At 47.1% G+C, this 15,753-nt stretch overlaps 1 protein-coding gene across 1 annotated transcript in view; it reads right to left on the bottom strand.

The window, feature by feature from the left end:
- BCL11B (BCL11 transcription factor B) overlaps positions 1-6,785 on the bottom strand; it is a 167,753-nt gene extending 160,968 nt beyond the window's left edge. Inside the window, exon 1 of the mRNA XM_056546086.1 lies at positions 6,652-6,785. The gene's annotated coding sequence lies outside the window, so the exon portion shown is untranslated. The remainder of the gene's footprint in view (positions 1-6,651) is intronic.
- Between the last annotated feature and the right edge of the window lie 8,968 nt (positions 6,786-15,753).

Here is a 15,753-nt window from a genome sequence, read left to right as displayed (position 1 = left end):
CTGAGAAAACCGGCAAAATTGCTGATATGCGAAGAACATGGTAAAGTGGGTGCAAAAAGGCATTTCGGGCCGTCTGGCAACGCTTAGCGGAGAAGCAGAAAGAAAAATGAACCAGGATCGTACAGTGTCCACGGCCAGCAAAGAACTTTTTGTCCAAAGTCAGATTTATGGTTCATCTTTATCCTTCCTGGATTTCTGTACAGACGCTGGTAAATTCATCAGGAGGTCACAGGTCACAGCGACCATTCTTACTCCTTCTCCTGCCGCACAATGGATGGGCCGGGGTCATTGTCAACGTTCAAGTATTTTAAAAGCATTCACGAATTCATAACCGTACAGTCAATATTTTTCTACTATTTGTATGATTTATGTGACTGTTTCGGAGATTTACAACAAGGGAAGAAAAAGGCTGTTACAAATGAAAGCAAGGACTGAAGGCGGCGCGCTGCATTCCACATCTGATAAAAATAAACACTGAACCTCACCAAAAGACCGGTGGAAGAAATGCGTAAGCAAAGGAAACGGACCGACGCTTTATTCTAATGCCTGAGATAAATATTTTACATAGTACTTAAGGGTGGCGTGACCAGAGCTTCCTAGGTTCCAGTGTGAAGGGGCCCCATCTAGACCCTTCGGAGTGGTGTATACCGGGGCGAGGAATGTTAGTGTGCAAATCTAAAGTGAGCTGGTAGAATAGTCCGTGCACCCAAAACATAACATCACTTCGTGGGAAGAACACGGCATCCGATGGCATATAGACAAGGTTCAAGTCCTGCAGGAACGCATGGGAACTGAGTTCCTGCACTTTTTCCACAACAGGAACACCATTTCCATTAGCAGGACTCCTGCAGGACCAGCCTTTGAATGGAAATCTTGGCTGAGTTCCCACCCTTTTTTTCCGAGGACTTGACTCCCTGCATACAGAGGTTCCCCATAGACTTCAATGAGCAAGATCTCTAAGGCTGCATTCACACCACGATTTTGTTATACAGTTCCCATATATACGGTTTCAGGTTAACCCCTTAACCCGTTAAGGACCCAGGTTTTTTTTCATTTAAAATTTTTTATCCTTAACTTTAAAAAATCATAACTCTTAAAAATTTTCACCTAAAATTCTATATGATGGCTGATTTTTTGCGTCACTAATTCTACTTTGTAATGACATCAGTCATTTTACCCAAAAATCGACGGTGAAATGGGGAAAAAAAATCAATGCGCGACAAAATTGATGAAAAAACACTATTTTGTAAGTTTTCGTTTTTACGCAGTACATTTTTCGGCAAAAATGACACCTTATCTTTATTCTGTAGATCCATACGGTTAAAATGATTCCCTATTTGTATAGGTTTGATTTTGTATCACTTCAGAAAAAAATCATGAATACATGCAGGAAAATGTATACGTTTAAAATGGTCACCTTCTGACCCCTATAACTTTTTTATTTTTCTGTGTTCAGGGCGCTATGAGGGCTCATTTTTTGCGCCGTGATCTGAAGTTTTTAGCGGTACCATTTTTGTTCTGATCAGACTTTTTGATAACTTTTTATAAAAAGTGATCAAAAATGCGCTATTTTGGACTTTTGAATTTTTTTGCGCGTACGCCTTTGAACGTGCGGTTTAATTAATGATATATTTTTATAATTCGGACATTTCCGCATGCGGCGATACCACATATGTTTATTTTTATTTACACTGTGTTTTTTTTATTCTTGGAAATGCCGGGTGATTCAAACTTTTATTAGGGGAAGGGATAATTGAAAGGGTTAATGATTTTTTACACTTTTCTTATGCAATATTATAGCTCCTATAGGGGGCGCTATAACATTGCATTTACTGATCTTTTACACTGATTGATTCATCTCCATAGGAATGGATCAATCAGTGTTTTCGGCGATTGAATGTTCAAGCCTGGATCTCAGGCTTGAAGTATTCATTCGTCGATCGGACAGCACAGGAGAAGGTAAGAGACCTCCTCCTGTGCTACAGCTGTTCGGGATGCCGATTATACCGCGGCGATCCCGAACAGCTCCCTGAGCTAGCCGGGTACTTTTACTTTAGTTTTTAGCCGCGCGGCTAAAGGGTTAATAGCGCGCGGCACCGCGATCAGTGCCGCGCACTATTAGAGGCGGGTCCCGGCTTCACTATGACGCCGGGTCCGCCGCGATATGATGCAGGGTCACCGTGTGACCCCGCGTTATATTGCAGGACCGGGACCCAGGACGTACCCATACGTCCTGGGTCCTTAAAAGGTTAAGGACCAAGGACGTACCAGTACGTCCTGAGTCTTCTCCCTTACTATAATATCTACTTACTACTATCATAGCGGGTCGGGCCCGGTCTTTAACAACGGTCGGGACCCTTGGCTAATAGCGCGCGGCACCGATTGCGATACCGCGCTCTATTAACCCTTTAGGCGTGGCATTCAAAGTTGAACGCCGCATCTAAAGTGAAAGTAAACCAATGCTGGTTAGCTCAGGGAGCTGCTCGGGATCGCCGTGGTGAAATGGCGGCATCCCGAACAGCTGTAGGACAGCAGGAGGGTCCCTACCTGCCTCCTGGTGTCTGATCGCCGAATGACTGCTCAGCGCCTGAGATCCAGGCATGAACAGTCAAGCGGCAGAATCATCGATCAATGGTTTCCTGTGAGAAAGCATTGATCAATGTAAAAGATAAGGGTGTGCAGTGTTATAGCCTCCTATGGGACCTATAACACTGCAAAAAAAGTGGGGAAAAAAAAAGTGAATAAAGATCATTTAACCCCTTACCTAATAAAAGTTTGAATCTCCCCCCTTAAAAAAAAAACGTGTAAATAAAAATAAACATGTGGTATCAACACAAGCTGCCGGCTCCAGTGTTCAGAAAAGTTTGTTCCAAACGCTGAGCAGCTGAGTACCCCCTAAAGAAACATCGCAATTTTAAAACTTGAGGGGGGGGGGGTGTCTTTCATCTGTACACAGTATATTTTACAGTTAAAATGACACATTGGGGGAGATTTATCAAAACCTGTGCAGAGGGGAGCGGTGCAGTTGCCCATGGCAACCAATCAGATCGCTTCTTTCATTTTTAAAGAGGCCTGGGAAAAATAAAAGAAGCGAGCTGATTGGTTGCTATGGGCAACTGCACCACTCTTCCTCTAGACAAGTTTTGTTAAATCTTCCCCATTATCTTTATTCTGTGGTCCCAATTTATATAGATTTTGTTTTATTTTTGTTTTATTTAACTACTTCAAAAACTTATAACTTTTTTTAGGAACATCAGTATGCTTAAAATTGTCCTATTCTGACCTCTATAACACTTTTATTTTTCTGTATACGGGGCTGTATAAGGGATATTTTTGCACAGTGATCTGTAGGTTTTATCGGTACCATTTTGGTCTAGATGATTGGTTTTTGATCGCTTTTTATTAATTTTATATGGTATATGAAGGGACCACTGAATGCTCCCTGACAACACATCCTGACATCACCACTGAGTGCTCCCTGACAACACATCCTGACATCACCACTGAGTGCTCCCTGACAACACATCCTGACATCACCACTGAATGCTCCCTGACAACACATCCTGACATCACCACTGAGTGCTCCCTGACAACACATCCTGACATCACCACTGAATGCTCCCTGACAACACATCCTGACATCACCACTGAGTGCTCCCTGACAACACATCCTGACATCACCACTGAATCCTCCATGACAACACATCCTGACATCACCACTGAGTGCTCCCTGACAACACATCCTGACATCACCACTGAGTGCTCCCTGACAACACATCCTGACATCACCACTGATTGCTCCCTGACAACCCATCCTGACATCACCACTGAATCCTCCATGACAACACATCCTGACATCACCACTGAGTGCTCCCTGACAACACATCCTGACATCACCACTGAGTGCTCCCTGACAACACATCCTGACATCACCACTGAGTGCTCCCTGACAACACATCCTGACATCACCACTGAGTGCTCCCTGACAACACATCCTGACATCACCACTGAGTGCTCCCTGACAACACATCCTGACATCACCACTGAGTGCTCCCTGACAACACATCCTGACATCACCACTGAGTGCTCCCTGACAACACATCCTGACATCACCACTGAGTGCTCCCTGACAACACATCCTGACATCACCACTGAGTGCTCCCTGACAACACATCCTGACATCACCACTGAGTGCTCCCTGACAACACATCCTGACATCACCACTGAGTGCTCCCTGACAACACATCCCGACATCACCACTGAGTGCTCCCTGACAACACATCCTGACATCACCACTGAGTGCTCCCTGACAACACATCCTGACATCACCACTGAGTGCTCCCTGACAACACATCCTGACATCACCACTGAGTGCTCCCTGACAACACATCCTGACATCACCACTGAGTGCTCCCTGACAACACATCCTGACATCACCACTGAGTGCTCCCTGACAACACATCCTGACATCACCACTGAGTGCTCCCTGACAACACATCCTGACATCACCACTGAGTGCTCCCTGACAACACATCCTGACATCACCACTGAGTGCTCCCTGACAACACATCCTGACATCACCACTGAGTGCTCCCTGACAACACATCCCGACATCACCACTGAGTGCTCCCTGACAACACATCCTGACATCACCACTGAGTGCTCCCTGACAACACATCCTGACATCACCACTGAGTGCTCCCTGACAACACATCCTGACATCACCACTGAGTGCTCCCTGACAACACATCCTGACATCACCACTGAGTGCTCCCTGACAACACATCCCGACATCACCACTGAGTGCTCCCTGACAACACATCCTGACATCACCACTGAGTGCTCCCTGACAACACATCCTGACATCACCACTCAATGCTCCCTGACAACACATCCTGACATCACCACTGAGTGCTCCATGACAACACATCCTGACATCACCACTGAGTGCTCCCTGACAACACATCCTGACATCACCACTGATTGCTCCCTGACAACACATCCTGACATCACCACTGAATGCTCCCTGACAACACATCCTGACATCACCACTGAATGCTCCCTGACAACACATCCTGACATCACCACTCAATGCTCCCTAACAACACATCCTGACATCACCACTGAGTGCTTACTAGCATAACACTTAATTATAGTAACTAACCGGCTGTCTGGAACCGGACCGGTATGCGGGTAGGATACGGGTAGTGGATCCTCCGTGTCAGTGAGGCGATGGCGTGGGCCATACCAGAGGACCGGTTCTAAGAAGTTACTGGTTTTCACCAGAGCCCGCCGCAAGGCGGGATGGACTTGCTGCGGGGGTAACTCCCAGGTCGTATCCCCTGATAGCGACTCGACCTCACTGACAGCTGAGACAGGCGACAAGGCGAAGGCAAGGTCGGACGTAGCAAGAGGTCAAGGCAGGCGGCAAAGGTTCAAAGTCAGGGGCAACAGCATAGGGTCTGGATACACAGGCTAGGGATACACACAAAACGCTTTCTCAGGGCACTAGGGCAACAAGATCCGGCAAGGACAGGAAGGGGGAGTGGGTTTTTATGTGTAGGGAGTGAGTACACTTAATTGGGCCAGGCACCAATTAATGGTGCACTGGCCCTTTAAATTTCAGAGAGCCGGCAGCCGCGCGCGCCGGGACGGGACAGAAGGAGGACGGGGCAGGTGAGGAGATTGGGATGCGACCCGCTGGCGGGCGCGTCCCGCCACGTGGATCGCATCCCAGCCGGTGATACTAGAGCAGCGCTCCCGGTCAGCGGGTCTGACCAGGGCGCTGCATGCATAAGAACGCCGCGAGCGCTCCGGGGAGGGACAGGGACCCAGAGCGCTCGGCATAACACCGGCAGCCGGCATGAAGGACCAGAAACCAAGTCTGTTGTGTTCACTGCAGAAGATGAAATAGGCAGAGCGGCGCTCTCCTCCGTGCAATTCTCTGGTGGGTCACTGACGTCTTGCTGCTTTTTAGCAGATGTGCCTGCGCGAGGTACACAGTACAGGATCAGTACAGGATAAGTAATGTAATGTATATACACAGTGACCTCACCAGCAGAATAGTGAGTGCAGCTCTGGAGTATAATACAGGATAAGTAATGTAATGTATATACACAGTGACCTCACCAGCAGAATAGTGAGTGCAGCTCTGGAGTATAATACAGGATAAGTAATGTAATGTATGTATACAGTGACCCCACCAGCAGAATAGTGAGTACAGCTCTGGAGTATAATACAGGATATAACTCAGGATCAGTATAGGATAAGTAATGTAATGTATGTACACAGTGACCTCACCAGCAGAATAGTGAGTACAGCTCTGGAGTATAATACAGGATATAACTCAGGATCAGTACAGGATAAGTAATGTAATGTATGTACACAGTGACCTCACCAGCAGAATAGTGAGTGCAGTTCTGGAGTATAATGCAGGATATAACTCAGGATCAGTACAGGATAAGTAATGTAATGTATGTACACAGTGACCTCACCAGCAGAATAGTGAGTACAGATCTGGAGTATACCAGATGTTGCTCCTGATCCTCAGGGCCACTGTGTACAATTACATTACTCACCCTGTACATGGGTATAGACTACGTACAATGACGTCACACGCAGCCCTGGGAGTATTATTAATGATTCTCTCACCAGGGTCGTCACGTGGTTTCTTCTCTCCTGCTGCTCCTCACAACAGGTCCCTCAGCCAGAATAATGACTCTCCTGCTGAGCTCCGCCCACTCCTGTCACATGATCCTCCTCACATGTCCTTCAGTCACAATCCCCTCTCTCCTGCTGAGCTCCGCCCCCCCCCCCCCACATGCACTGGTCACATGACTGTGACATCACCACAGGTCCTTCACCGTAGGTCCTGGTCGAGCAGTCACTTGCTGTTGTGTGGCGATCTCTGCTCTTAAAGGTACCATAACACATTAAAATAGCAAATATAAAAATAACATAACAGAATAATTATAAAAATATATTAACTCTTAGCAGAGTGCTGGGACATAATAGGAATAACAATCAGTCTCTCAGTGGGCCCACACAGGAAAGCCTTTGGTGCTGGGACACCACATATGTATAGTGAGACTCTCAGAAGCCACTAGAAAAGTCAAGGTCCCTGTACTCACCAAATTCTGCTACAAACATTACTTAAAGGGGCACTCCGGTGGAAAACATTTTTTTTTTTTTTTTTTATAAATCAACTGGTGCCAGAAAGTTAAACAGATTTGTAAATGACTTCTATAAATAAATCTTAATCCTTCCAGTACTTATTAGCTGCTGAATACTACAGAGGAAATTATTTTCTTTTTGGAACACAGAGCTCTCTGCTGATATCACAAGCTCAGTGCTCTCTGCTGACATCTCTGTCCATTTTAGGAATTGTCCAGAGCAGCATATGTTTGCTATGGGGATTTTCTCCTACAGTTTTTAAATGGACAGAGATGTCAGCAGAGAGCACTGTGGTCATGATGTCATCAGAGAGCTCTGTGTTCCAAAAAGAAAAAAGAATTTCCTCTGTAGTATTCAGCAGCTAATAAGTACTGGAAGGATTAAGATTTTTTTTAATAGATGTCATTTAAAAATCTGTTTAACTTTCTGGCACCAGGTGATTAGGAAAAAAAAAAAAAGTTTTCCACCGGAGTACCCCTTTAAAGGGGTACTGTTGGGATCGCTGGAGGCCGCGTTGGGAGCTCGTTAACCCGCCCTCGCAATGCAAGTCTACGGGAGGGGGCGTGACGGCTGTCACGTCCCCCCCCCCTAGACTTACATTGAGAGGACGGGACGTGATGTCACGAGGGGCGGGGCTATGACATCACGAGCTCCTGACTCCAGCATTCGGAACAGTTTGTTCCAAACGCTGAGCAGCGGAGTACCCCTTTAATAAAGTTTTTCACATATAAACTTATACGCTCAGCCGGCAAGGTGTTTGCCGAAACGCGTCCTGTATGCCCTTATATGTGAGACTTCAATAAACAACTTTTCGTCACCCCCCCCCCCCCTCACACAGCGGAGCGGGGCATTAAAGGAGTAGTCCAGTGGTGAACCCAGTGGTGAACAACTTATCCCCTATCCTAAGGAGAGGGGATAAGTTTGAGATCGCGGGGGGTCCGACCGCTGGGGCCCCCTGCGATCTCCTGTACGGAGCCCCGACAGCCCGCGGGAAGGGGGCGTGTCGACCTCCGCACAAAGCGGCGGCCGACACGCCCCCTCAATACAACTATATGACAGAGCCCAAGCGTTGCCTTCGGCAATCTCCGGCTCTGCCATAGAGATGTATTGAGGGGGCGTGTCAGCCGCCGCTTCATGCGGAGGTCGACACTCGCTATCTGGCCGGAGAGCCGGGGCCCTGTACAGAGAGATCGCAGGGGGCCCCAGCGGTCGGACCCCCCCGCAATCTCAAACTTATCCCCTATCCTTAGGATAGGGGATAAGTTTTTCACCACTGGACTACCCCTTTAAGGAGAGGCACTGCAGCAGGTATCGGACATGGTATTGAGGACAGTCCCCAATACCATGCAAATGTTGGGTATTGGCCCTGATACCGATAGTATAGGTATCGGGACATCCCTAGTTACGGGGAAATTGACTTTACTGAGGCAGGATAGATGGTACAGTCCGTTACAGCTCAGATTGGTATAAAGAGAGGTGCAGGGTGAACCTTGGAAGCTTATCAGCTTGCTGGGACTTATAGTTGATTGTGCTGTGTATGACTGACTTGCTGTATGGCAACCCATGCTTGACTTTAGTGACTTGTATGACTAACTTAACTGACTCGGACTAACTTGACTGACTAGACTTGAATAAAATCCCCAAAAAATACCAATACAGTGATCCTTCAACTTACAATGGCCTCAACATACAATAGTTTCAACATACAATGATCTTTTCTGGACCATTCTTTACCTGTGCCAGGGTTAGTTACTCCTTTGGACACCAAGTAAGGGTGGCTCCATTTAGGACACTGTGTGTACTGTAAAGGACCCTGAAGAAGCTTCTGTCCCCTACATAAACCATTGTTTCCCAACCAGGGTGTCTCCAGCTGTTGCAAAACTACAACTCCCAGCATGCTCGGACAGCCGTTGGCTGTCCGGGCATGCTGGGAGTTGTAGTTTTGCAATAGCTGGAGGCACCCTGGTTGGGAAACATTGACATAGACAGTGATTACACCTCCCAGCAGCTTTTTCTCACTTTTATATGTATGTAATTTCTTTATCTCTATTAGTTATCTACTTATTTTTCTTTAAAGGGGTCCTCCGGTGAAAACCTTTTTTCTTTTAAATCAACTGGTGGCAGAAAGTTAAACATATTTGTAAATTACTTCTATTAAAAAATCTTAATCCTTCCAGTACTTATTAGCTGCTGAATGCTACAGAGGAAATTCCTTTCTTTTTGGAACACTGATGACATCACGAGCACAGTGCTCTCTGCTGACATCTCTGTCCATTTTAGCAACCATGCATAGCAGATGTATGCTAAGGGCAGCATGGTGGCTCAGTGGTTAGCACTGCTGCCTTGCAGTGCTGGGGACTTGGGTTCAAATCCCACTGAGGACAACAATAAATAAAGCGTTATTATTATTATAATAGCGTCAGCAGAGAGAAATGTGCTCGTGATGTCATCAGAGAGCATTCCAAAAAGAAAATGATTTCCTCTGTAGTATTCAGCAGCTAATAAGTACTGGAAGGATTAAGATTTTTTTAATAGAAGTCATTTACAAATATGTTTAACTTTCTGCCACCAGTTGATTTAAAAGAAGAAAGGTTTTCACCGGAGTACCCCTTTAATCCTCACTTTTTCCTATTTTTGGATGACACTTTGGGGCCTTCAGAACCAATTACCAGGTTTCCATAGAGTTATGGTCTCAACATACAATGGTTTCAACATACAATGCTCGTCCTGGAACTGATAAATATTGTAACTTTAGGGACCACTGTACATTAACCATTGCATAACATTAGTAGATATTGAGTCCTGAGTAATATGGTCCCAAGATGGACACTGAAGGCAACATCTGCCACACAGGATGGGCAGTACGCTATATTCTGCACTGGGTCACCACACATTCCTAGCAGCACATAATAGATACAGATTCTGCATTGGGACACCTTTGATCCCAGGGACTACTGGGTTCCCCCATAAATAAAAGCAGCCCCCCATTTCTCCAACATAAGAGCTCATACTTACTATAGTATCTCATCCTTTATAAGAAGCTGCTGCCAGACACACGTTCCACCTGAACCCCAGCGCAAATGTTTGTTTTCCGTAACCACCTGTGCACTCTTCCCATGCAACTTATTGATGTAAAATTACAACAGCGCCGGTATAAATAAGTTATGCCGCAGTTGTAAAATGGGAGACATTTTGTTGTAGCAATTATGTTCAGCAAGATGACAAACGAAATTTCCAGCATCGTGCCTGCTGTAACCTGGGGAATTTAAACCTCATAATTTCCATTCATTTCAGATAATTTGCAGTAATTTCTCCATGTAATAACTTTGTAATGAAAAACACAGTGGTATTGAAGTGATTTGACTCAGTTTTGTTTCTAGGTAAGCCACGGCCCAAAATAAATAATAAAAATAATATTTCCTATTTTGAGTGGGAATGTTGGATAATTCTCTCAGCAAAATCATAAACTAATACCAAGGGGTAAATCTCTTGTCCACAAAATGAAAAATAAATTGAGTTAAAGCAAGAAAAAAAATAAATAAATAAAGAAGCGCTGCAGACAATGGATTTTTTTATTGTAGGTTTTTATTAAATTGTGTCATCTCTCTGCTCTCAAGTACTTCCACCTTTCACTGGGAAAAAGATGACGGTTTGTCCTCGGCGGAGACAGGGAGTCCGATCGCTCTCATTACCATTCGCTTAACAACTTGTGCGCCGGGAAAGAGACGTCAGGGGCTCATTCACACATATCCGGTACTAGAGGAGAATCAGGAGCATTGACTATGGTTCCATACTGCATGCTATATCAATATAACTCATGGGCAATCTATACTATATAATGGCTCCTCACACTTTTCTTCTGGGGCCTTGCTGGCCAACCATGGTGACATCTGGACCTCAGCATACTACAGGTGCCCCCATAATACTGCCAACCCTTTTATTCTTGGGCCTTGTTGGCCAACCATGGTGACATTTGGACCTCAGCATACTACAGGTGTCCTCATAATACTGCCAACCCTTTTATTCTTGGGCCTTGTTGGCCAACCATGGTGACATTTGGACCTCAGCATACTACAGGTGCCCCCATAATACTGCCAAACCTTTTATTCTTGGGCCTTGTTGGCCAACCATGGTGACATTTGGACCTCAGCATACTACAGGTGTCCTCATAATACTGGCAACCCTTTTATTCTTGGGCCTTGTTGGCCAACCATGGTGACATTTGGACCTCAGTATACTACAGGTGCCCTCATAACAATGCCAACCCTTTTATTCTTGGGCCTTGTTGGCCAACCATGGTGACATTTGGACCTCAGTATACTACAGGTGCCCTCATAACAATGCCAACCCTTTTATTCTTGGGCCTTGTTGGCCAACCATGGTGACATTTGGACCTCAGCATACTACAGGTGCCCCCATAATACTGCCAACCCTTTTATTCTTGGGCCTTGTTGGCCAACCATGGTGACATTTGGACCACAGCATACTACAGGTGGCCCCATAATACTGCCAACCCTTTTATTCTGGGGCCTTGTTGGCCAACCATGGTGACATTTGGACCTCAGTATACTACAGGTGCCCTCATAACAATGCCAACCCTTTTATTCTTGGGCCTTGTTGGCCAACCATGGTGACATTTGGACCTCAGCATACTACAGGTGCCCCCATAATACTGACAACCCTTTTATTCTTGGGCCTTGTTGGCCAACCATGGTGACATTTGGACCTCAGCATACTACAGGTGGCCCCATAATACTGCCAATCCTTTTATTCTGGGGCCTTGTTGGCCAACCATGGTGACATTTAGACCTCAGTATCCTACAGGTCCCATAATATTGCTGACCATTTTCTTCTGGGGCATTGCCGGCCTACCATGATGACATTTGGACCTCAGAATCAGCAACAATATGGGACACCTGTAGGATGCTGAGGTCTAAATGTCACCATGGTTGGCCGGCAAGGCCCAAGAGGAATAGTTTGGGAAGCCATCATAATGTACATTCGATTACACACTATAGAACAGAACTGGATCTTGTTACACGACTATATGTTTAGAAAAGCCATGTCGTGTCTGTGGCTCCACATCATGTACATTCAGACATACCACAGCCCGGTTATGACTTGGTCAAAAGTCACCGAACAACACATTTATTGCCAATTATCTGAGTAATCTTTAACCTTTCACAACAGAGAACAAATAAAGGCTGGGCATTGAGTTACTCAAGTTTATTTCTCTTGCTCCCGCCGTCCTCGAGACCTTAGGAATCACCATCTGGCCATTGAAGGAGAAGATAAGTGATCATTTACGATGGACAATCAGTTGTTATGTTTCCCTAGAAACCAATAACATAACTGGACTCTTGACTGTGCAGTCGGCTCAAGACACGCTCAGGAATTGCAGCTATGTAACCCGGAATCTGTAATATAAGGCAGTGGTCTTAAAGCTGCAGATCTAGGGGCAAAACAGGGAGTGGGTATCCCTCTATCCTTAAAGGGGTCTTTAAAGGATACTCTGCCCCTAGACATCTTATCCCCTATCCAAAGGATAGGGGATAAGATGTCTGATCGCAGGGGTCCCGTCGCTGATCACGGTGGTCCCTCCCTGCTGCACCCGGCATTCGTTTAGAGCGTCTGGTGTAGCGCTGGAGACTCGTGACGTCACGGCCACACACCCTCAATGCAAGTCTTGCATTGAGGGGGCGTGGCCGTGACGTCACAAGCCTCCGCCCCGCATCGACAGTCATCCGGCGAGCACCAGATGTCTGGGGTGCTGCAGCCGAGATCACGGGGGTCCCCAGCAACGGGACACCACTCCTCTGGTTAGGGAATAAGATGTCTAGGGGCGGAGTACCCCTTTAACTCAAATACACTTCCAGTTACAGGAGTTTTGTTTTATGCAACAACACTCTATGTTGTTGCTCAAAAAAGGGGTCCCTAAGTAGGAAACTTCTGTCTATGTCCCAATAGTGCAGCAGTCCAAAGGTCAGACAGATATTCCCGAGGAGATAATACCTCTGGGGTAGAGGTAATGGTTGTATTCACACTGGCCCGAGAGCTCCCACAGTGAAGTGAAGAAGGGCTGCACAGTGGTGATGACAATGGTTGCCACCAAAGAAGGGGACACTATACTTGTTGCACTGCCTTTATTATTTGATTGTGACTTACTACAGCAGACCTTTTGAACCGAGCCTGGCGAAGCATTCACCTACAATTTTCTATACGCATTCTGTGTTGCTGAACTCTTCCTACAATGTACTGCAACACTGGTCTCTCTTCTCTGTGCTACATTGAACAACTAGTTGGTTGCCATAGAATCCCAAAAGTCTCTACTCACATTTGCGCTACAATGCCCATCTCCAGGGTGCAGGACTACTGAAGAAATGCAGCTGGGGTAGTCAGGCTTGGTTCCTAGGCTTGACCTGAAGCCCTTGAAGGTCCTAGGCAGTGTTTTCTAACAAGTGTGTCAGTTTTTTTTAAAGTTTTTTCTCTGCTTTACTTCACTTTCTTGCCAACAAACCTTTGTCTCTGTTGACTATCATTTCCACAGACAAACTGACTCAGTATCATAGATGGTGTGAGTGCATGTGATGTGGATCCTCAAGGCCTTGTTCCTACTAGATCTAAAGCCTTCTATCAGGCCACCCTGGGACTTGTCGTTCCATAACAGCAAAATATCCCCAGATCCCAAAACATCTCCTCAGACTCTGTGGTAAGACCTGTTGTTGACCTGCTCACAGGCTGTATGCGGTTGGAACCTCCTTGATGTGGAGTTATGCCTTACTGGGAGTTGTAGTTCGATAACAGATGGAAATACCAGGCTCCAGAACATCAGGCTCCATCAATGAGCTTTATGACTCAATGGAGGCTATGCTGGTATTTGTAGTTCCATAACAGCAGGATCCCAAAACACAGCAGGCTTCATGATTAGGTGTTATAGGCTATGGTGGGGTTAGACCTGCTCATGGGGTTTCAAGATATGACATTTTTAAGGCCTAGTCTCTAGGGCTGGGCGGTATGACTAAATATGTGTATCACGGTATTTTTGTAACTTATGGCGGTTCCACGGTGTATAACAGTATTTCTTTCACCTGCAACCCAAATCATGTGACCCGCGAGCGCTCTTCTGCTCCCCCCCCAATCATGTGACCCGCCAGCGCTCTTCTGCTCCCCCCCCCCCCCAATTAATTATCAGCCCAGCGGGGTACTACTCACATGTGTCACCCCGCAAACACTGCCCTCCTCCTCTTTGTTGGGGTCCGCCGGCGCTGGAACTCTATACTGTGCGCCAGTGGTCTCCAACCTGCGGACTCCAAGATGTTGCAAAACGTTGGCTGTCCGGGCATGCTGGGAGTTGTAGTTTTGCAACAGATGGAGGTCCGCAGGTTTGAGACCACTGCTGTACGTTGTATCCCTTTGCCCGGGCTGCAAAAGATAAAGAAAATAAACTTTAACTTACCTACGTCGGCCTTACGCTGGGGGCTGGAACGTCGGACAGCCGTCAGCCTATCACCGGCCGCAGTGATGTCCCGCCCCTGCCAGTGATAGCCTGAGCCCACTGTCATGTAAGGAGCTCTGGCCGGCTCCTTACATGACAGTGCGCTCAGCCTATCACTGGCCGGGGCGGGACATCGCTGCGGCCGGTGATAGGCTGATGGCTGTCCGACGTTCCAGTCCCCAGCGTAAGGCCGACGTAGGTAAGTTTATTTTCTTTATCTTTTGCAGCCTGGGCATAGGGATACAGCGTACAGTAGTGGTCTCAAACCTGCGGACCTCCAGCTGTTGCAAAACTACAACTCCCAGCATGCCCGGACAGCCGTTGGCTGTCCGGGCATGCTGGGAGTTGTAGTTTTGCAACAGTTGGAGGTCCGCAGGTTGGAGACCACTGGCGTACAGTATAGAGTTCCAGCGCCGGCGGCCCCCAACAAAGAGGAGGAGGGCTGTGCTTGCGGGGTGACACATGTGAGTAGTACCCCGCTGGGCTGATAATTAATTGGGGGGGAGCAGAACAGCGCTGGCGGGTCACATGATTTGGTGGGGGAGCAGAACAGTGCTGGAGGGTCACATGATTTGGTGGGGGGAGTAGAACAGCGCTCGCAGGTAACATGATTTGGTGGGGGGAGCAGAACAGCGCTGGCGGGTCACATGATTTGCTGGGGGGGAGCAGAACAGCGCTGGCGGGTCACGTGATTTGGTGGGGGGGAGCAGAACAGTGCTGGTGGGTCACATGATTTGGTGGGGGGGAGTAGAACAGCGCTGGCGGGTCACATGATTTGGTGGGGGGGAGTAGAACAGCGCTGGCGGGTCACATGATTTGGTGGGGAGAGTAGAACAGCGCTGGCGGGTCACATATGATTAGTTCCCCGATGTGGGGACAGCGCGGCGCTGGGCTGATAATTCATTCCCAAGGGGGAGGGGCCAAACCGGTATTGCGGTATTGGGAAAAATTCATATCGTGCAGCACAAAAATGTCGGTATTCGGTATGAACCGGTATACTGCCCAGCCCCACTAGTCTCTGCTAAAACCAGACTCTGCTGTCAGGCCATGATGGGGGTTGTAGAGAGTCCCTGAGGGGATGTGAT

The sequence above is a fragment of the Hyla sarda genome, chromosome 11 (assembly GCF_029499605.1).
Source record: "Hyla sarda isolate aHylSar1 chromosome 11, aHylSar1.hap1, whole genome shotgun sequence".
Taxonomy (NCBI): Eukaryota; Metazoa; Chordata; class Amphibia; order Anura; family Hylidae; genus Hyla; species Hyla sarda.
Note: the sequence above shows the minus strand (reverse complement) of the source record. Positions and strands in the feature narration are given on the sequence as shown.